Genomic DNA, 7,529 nt, shown 5'->3' with positions numbered 1-7,529 from the left:
ACTTTACCAGAAGAGTCCATTCAGCCCATCAAGCTTGTTCCATACAGAGTACAGGATTACTTTTAGGCACTTCAGGGCATAAAAATGCAGGATTGGCACTAATGGGATTACCCTGTACAGAGTTGATTCATCTCGGACAGAATAGAGTCAAGTCCTTCTCAACATCTCCCTCGCCTGAGACCTGGTTAAAACACCACCAGTTGTCTCTCTCTCTAAAGTAGACAGGGGCTATAGTGACTTTTACCTTTTTTTTTCCCTGCTGACCCAGTTGGATAAAAAGCTGCTTCCTGTAGTGTAAAATTTTGTGATTGTATAGGTTATTAAAGTGTTCTTAAGGTGGGAGGGGAATTCCACCAGACCCCAAACCATTACAGTCCATTGAGACCATGTGCACCAGAAAAAGCATTATCCAGCCCTAATTTCACTTTTCAGCTCATGGTCCTATAGATTGTTAGGACTTCGAGTGCATATTTAAATGTATTGAGGATTTCTGCCTTTTCTGTCCTTTACAATGGGATTTTCCACATCCCCTAGCTGTAAAACTATTCTCAACTTCCCTCTAAACCAACTTCTTCAAGTCTGTAAAAGTTAAATAAGTTGGATGCTGGATATTTTAAATAAAAGACATTTCTGGAGAAATTCAGCAGATCTGGTAGTTTCTGTAGAGAGAGAAACAGGGTTAGGGTTTGTGTCCGTTCTGACTGTATTTTGGTAGATATTGGACTCAAAATATTAATTCTGTTTCTTTCTGTTTTTAGATGCTACCAGACCTGCTGAGTTTTTCTTGCACTTTGATTTTTATTACTTTAAATCTCTGCCAGTGACCCCTCTGCTGAGGGGAAGGAGGTTTTCCCTATTCTCATGGCCCTGTGTGCTATTAATTAGCAAAGTATGACGATTGAAATCCTTTTTTTTAACTTATCAATGTGTTGCTGTTGAAAATAAGAGACCTAGTGACAAGGTAGTAGTCAATAATGAGAAAAGGTTTCTGAAACCAGTCACTAAATATACTCTTAATCACCAATTTAAAACTAGGCACTAACTCTGATCACTAACTCTAATCTCAAACTCCAATTTCAATTTTATTTCCTAACCCCAAAATTTTATCTCAATCCCATGTACTAACCCTCATCTTAAGCACTGCTCCTAACTCTAAATGGTACAGTTGGAGTTCACTGTGTTGTGAATAATCCCTCCACAAAGTAAATGGGTTATAACAATGGTTAAGAAAAATTCAAATTACTGTTTTAATATTAATTTTCTAGTATGGCATGGTATCATTTCAGGGTCTAAATTCATAGAAACATCAAAAATAGTTACAGGATTAGGCCATCCGGCCATGGTTGATCCTGCAATCTAAGTATTCCATTTCTGCCCTCTCCCTATACCCCTTGTTCCCTTTCGCTACAAGGGCCATGCTCAGCTCCCCTTTGAATATATGGAAAGAACTGGCCTTAACAGGTTCCTGTGAGAGAGAATTCCACAGGTTCGCAACTCTGAGTGAAGAAATTCTTCCTCAGCTCAGTCCTGAATGGCCTTACCCTTAGTCCTGGACTTGCCTAACATCAGGGATATTCTTCCCGCATCTAGCCTATCCAGCCCCATCAGGACTTTATGTTTCTATGAGATATCCTCTCATTCTTGTAAATTCCAGTGAAAACAGCCCAGTCAATCCAGTCTTTCCTCATATGTCAGTGCTGGAATCAGTCTGGTGAATCTTCGCTGGACTTCCTCAATAGCAAGAATATTCTTTCTCAGACTAGGAGACCAAAACTGCACACAGTACTCAAGTTGTGGCCTCACCAAGGCCCTGTATAACTGCAGCAAACCATTAGTATCACGATTAAAGCATGGTGCTGGAAAAGCACAGCAGGTCAGGCAGCATCCGAGGAGCAGGAAAATTGATGTTTCGCGCAAAAGCCCTTCAGGAATGAAGTCTTTTGCCTTGCAGCAAGACATTGTCACTCTGAGACTCAAACAGCTTCCTTCTATTTCAAAACAAAGGAGTCATTCAGCCTGTTGTCACTCTCTTTAACCTTCAGTGCCTGTTCTGAACACTTGCTGATCTCTTCTGCCTTTAAAGGCATAAAATTACTTTTTAGCCAATGATTATCAAAGTATGGACCTCACACCATTGGGTCCTTCTCGGGAGTCCACAGACTAGAACGTAGGATTTAGGAGTATTAGACCATTCTGCTGTGATGACTTTATTAGCATGTTGCAAGTAAATATGTTCTCTTGCAGAATTAATGTCCATCATCTGAAAATTCCTACACTTTTATGGCATGAATAATTGACTTAAGAGTCAGAGTTATACAGCATGAAAACAGACCCTTTGATTCAACTGTGTAGAGAAATCAGAGTTAATGTTTTGAGGAAGGTTCACTCAACCCAAAATGTTAATTCTGATTTCTCTCCACAGATGCAGCCAGACTTGCAGAGCTTTTCCAGCAACATCTATTTTCTATTTTATCTCTTTTTTACAGCATCTGCAGTCCTTTTGGTTTCCTTTGGTTCAACTCACCCAAGCTGACAAGATATCCTAAACTGACCTAAGTCCCATTTTCCCTTATGAACCCTTCCTATTCATGTACCCATCCAGATGCCTTTTCAGTGTTGTAATTGTACCTGCCTCCATCACCCCTTCTCGCAGCTCGTTCCATACATGCACCGTACTGTGCATTCTGACACTTTTTTTTAAAATGCCATTAGATGATAACACTGAGGAGCAGAAGTAGTCAGTTCATCCAATCAAGTTTGCTTCCCATTCATTGAGATCATGGCTGACCTGATAACCCTCAACTCCATTTCTCCGCCTTATCTCCACAACCCCCTTGATTCCCTTACAGATCTGTTTATAATTCACATAACTTTACTCATTTAGTGCGCTTAAGAGCAGAAAAATATTTATAATTCCCACAATTCTGACAAGGTTATTTGAGGTGCCAAGTGAAAGTGGTTGGGTGGGACTGGTAAGAGGCCTGTGGGATTTTACTTGCTTAAGTGGTCTGTGGACAAGAAAAAGTTTGAAAAACACTGTATTAAACAACTGCTTTCTCTGGGATGATGCTCATTATCTTGGAAGGAATAAAAACTAATTTTAATCAGTGCTAAAAGTCATTGTATCCCCTCACTCTAGACACTTTCCTTACTTTATCCTTACTTCTATCTTACAATGGATGTAGATGATTTTGAAATTAAAAGGAAAAGAAAAGAGAAACTATCCACACCTGAGAAATACTTAAAAGGAGAAATAATCCAAACCAAACAGCAAAAAAAATCAACCAGGGAATTCAAGAGAAAGCTCTTCATCCAAAGAGTGATGAGAATGTGAACCCGCTCCCATAGGGAGTATGTTGAAGCAAGTCATGGTATAGGCACCAGCACTATCTATATGGACTGAGTGGCCTGGGTTTGTGCTGTATATCACATGTATTGAGATTGCAGTTGGAATAATGTCATAGAAACACACGGTAAGACAATAATACTTTGAATGGAGGTCTACCTCTGGAGTTTAGAAAAATGGGAGCTGATTGTCTAGAAACTTACTTAGAGTTCTTAAAGGGTTAGACAGAGTAGATGCAAGAATGGATGTTTTTTGTCTTGCAGTGAGGTCCAGAACCAGGAAACACAGTCTCAATTTAAAATGTACGCCATTTAGCTCGGAAGTGAGGAGAAACGTCTTCACCCAGAGAACTGTGAACGTTCAGTTGTCATTAAGTTCAAGAAAGAGATTGATTGATAGATTTCTAGATATTAGTGACATCAAAGGATAGGGGAATAAGTGCAGGAATATAGCATTGAGGTAGACTATCAGTCAAGATCTAGAATGGAGGAACAGGCTTGAGAGACTGAATGGCTATGTTCTTATATAGTACTCAGTTTTCTCAGCATAATTGTGGAATTACTGCCGCAGCATCCACTTTCCTAATAATGCTTCCTGTACTTCTCTCAGTTGGCTGTGGATCTGACCAACTCTGCCACATGTAATTTATTTGATTGTTCTTACATTGGAATATTGTCTAGAACTAAAGTAATAGATTCCTACTTTGTTTTGAACTTTAATCATGTGCCTTCCAATCCTCATATCCTGTTCCTAACAGAAGTTCCCTGGATACTTCTGCCCTGAAAGTCTGTCATTCTTTACCAGGCTTTTCCTACGTCTGCCTTTTCTCCAGAGAATGAATTGTCATCCCTAAGACCGTCAATATGCAACTCTGTAACACGCGCAAACTCTACGCCTGCATCACCTCATCTTGCTGTAGAAACATTCATTCCAGGCTTTGTATAATTTGGATTTGACTATTCCAGTGCACTCTCCTTCCACCATCTATACATGACATCCATAATAGTGAGATAATTTAAAGTCTATTTTTCCTTAAATTCTAAATCCATTCACCGACCGCACCTTGTGCTCACTGACATTCACCAGGCTTCTGGTCAAGTTATGCCTTGATTTTAAAACTCATCCTTATTTTCAGATTCCTTCACCCTTTTCCTTTACCTTATCTTTGTGCTCTCTTCTGGCTTTAACTCTCAGGATATCTGTGCTTATCTCTTTTTATTTTGAATTGCACCATGAGTGGATTTGCCTTCAGCTGCCAGATCCTAAACTCTGAAATTCCCTCCATTAACCTTTCCACTTTTCTCCTTTAAAACACCCCTTAACAGCAAATACCTTTGACCAATGTGAGGTCACCTGCTTCAGTAGCATATTTGGCTTGATGTCAAACTTTGCTTTGTGGTATTGCTGTGAATTGCCTTTTATTATGTCAAAGGTACGATATAAATACAAATTATTGTTTAAATCCTAATGTAGGCAATCCTTTTTTAAAAGTCCTTATTCTTATTGGGTACTCTCCTTTCCTTTCTAGTTGCAACTTTATTAGATTAGATTTTTTAGATTACATTACATTACAGTGTGGAAACAGGCCCTTCGGCCCAACAAGTCCACACCAACCCGCCGAAGCGCAACCCACCCATATCCCTACATTTACCCCTTACCTAACACTACGGGCAATTTAGCATGGTCAATTCACCTGACCTGTACATCTTTGGACTGTGGGAGGAAACCGGAGCACACGGAGGAAACCCACGCAGACACGGGGAGAGCGTGCAAGCTCCACATAGTCAGTCGCCTGAGGCGGGAATTGAACCCGGGTCTCTGGCGCTTTGAGGCAGCAGTGCTAACCACTGTGCCACCGTGCCGCCCACTATAAAGCATGAAATTGAACATTAGGACACCTGATGTAGATATTCCAAGACCAAACACACTACTTAATATCATTTCCTTGCATGTAAAAGGTGCACTCTTAATACAATACTTCTAATGACCAAATCCCCAAACTTTACATTTGATTTCACAGATACGTACTCTGGTAACTGAGCAAGATGTTATTTACCATTTCTGTTTCACTATTTAGAATTGTGGATTGACATTTTGTGTCACTTCACCAGAGACTCTTAATAAATTCTTACCCCTCAACTCCTTGTACAGGAACTGTCAAGAATTCACCATTCAGTCTATACCTTGAGAATGAGATGCCTAAAATTATGAGGCATTTGGACATCAGCCCATTCAAGTTATATTAACATTTAAACCACTTTTGTGCATATGAAGCCATAAACTAACATTTCATTATCAACACTAGGCCATTTTAGATCCTTGTGCCTGATCTGTCATTCAGTGTGAAGATCATGGCTGATCTCTCCGCTATCTTCATGTGGGCCTTTGGCAATAAACCCTTAATAATTTTGATTATAAACAAATCTTAAATTTAAAGTTGACAGTTGATCTAACATCAAATACCGATTACAGAAGAGCGTTCCAAACCTCTATCACCCTTTTAGTGTAGAAGCCTTTATTCATTGCAGTCCTGAAAGATTCAGATCTAATGTTTAGACTGTGCTGTCTAGCCCTAGATTCCTGACCAGTGGAAATAGTTTCTCTCTTACTAAATCTATGAGGCACTAGTCAGACAACAGCTGGAATATTTTGATCAGATCTAGTTCCCTTACATAAGAAAAGATATGCTGCCATTGGAAACAGTCCAGAGAAAGTTCACGAGGTTGATCTTAGTTATGTCTTACGAGGAGAGGTTGAGTAGATTGGTCGTATGTTCATTGGAGTTTAGGAGAATGAGAGGTGACATACAAGATTCTCAGGTGACTTGACAGGTAGATGTGGAGAGATTGTTCCCCTCTGCAGGAGAGTCTAGGACCAGAGAGTATAGTCTCAGAATAAATATCAGAATACTTTTAACACAGAGATGAGGATGAATTTCTTCTCTGAGGATAGTGAACCTGTGGAATTCTTTATTGTAGAGGCTGGATTATTTAATATATTCAGGATTGAGAAAGACATTTTTAATCAGGAAGGTAATCAAAGGTTATGGGAAAAATGCAGAATGAGTGGAGTTAAGATTATCAGCATAGTCATGATATCATTGAGCAACAGAACAGATTAGATGGCTGAAAGGCCTACTTCAGCTCCTCAGCCTTTTGGACTCTGTCTCCCCTACCAGTTTCTCTTGGGCAGTGGGTGTAGGGTTGCCCTATTAGTAAAAAACAAAATTAAATCAATAGTAAGAAACTAGGTATGGTCAGTGGTGTAGAATTGAGGAAGAGCAAAGGTGATGTATAGACTTCCAAAAAGTGGAAGCAAGATATACCAGGAGATAGAAAAGATGTGTAGGAAAGGCAAGGTTACAGTGATCATGGGGGATTTCAATATGTAGGTGGACTGGGAAAATCAGGTTATTAGTAGTTCACAACAAAAGGAATTTATAGAATGTCTACGAGCAGCTTTTTGGAGCAATTTGTGATAGAGCCTACGAGAGAACAGACAATACTGGACTTAATGTTGTGCAATGAGGCAGACTTGATAAGGGAGCTTAAAGTGAAGGAACCCTTAGGAAGCAGTGATCATAACATGATTGAGTTTACTCTGCAATTTGAGAGAGAAGATAGAATCAGAGGTCACCATATTTCAGCTGAATAAAGGCAACTGCAGAGGCATAAGGGAGGAGCTGGATAGAATTGACTTGAACAGGAGCCAAGCAGAAACGACAGTGGAACAGCAATGGCAAGAGTTTCTGGGAGTAACTCAGGAGACACAGCAGACATTTATCCTGAGGGAAAAGAAGCATGGTGCGGGGAGGATGAGGCAAACATGGCTGACTAGGGAAGTCAGAGACAGCATAAAAGCAAAAGAGAAAGTATGTAATGTAGCAAAGAACAGTGGGAAACCTGAGGATTGGGAAGCTTACAAAGACCAACAAAGGCAACAAAAAGAAATAAAGAGGGAGAAGATTAAATATGAGAGTAAGCTAGCCAGCAATATATAGGAGGACTGTAAGAGTTTTTTCAGATATACAAAAGAAAGGCAAACGTGGACATTGGGCCACTGGAAAACGATGCAGGAGCGATAGTAGTGGAGACCAAAGAAATGGCAGAGGAACTGAATAATTAGTTTGTGTCACTCTTCACAGTTGAAGACATGAGTAATTTCCAAAAAATTTAGGAGTGAG

This window comes from Chiloscyllium plagiosum, chromosome 48, assembly GCF_004010195.1.
Source record: "Chiloscyllium plagiosum isolate BGI_BamShark_2017 chromosome 48, ASM401019v2, whole genome shotgun sequence".
NCBI classification, from domain to species: domain Eukaryota; kingdom Metazoa; phylum Chordata; class Chondrichthyes; order Orectolobiformes; family Hemiscylliidae; genus Chiloscyllium; species Chiloscyllium plagiosum.
This window is presented reverse-complemented; position numbering follows the sequence as displayed.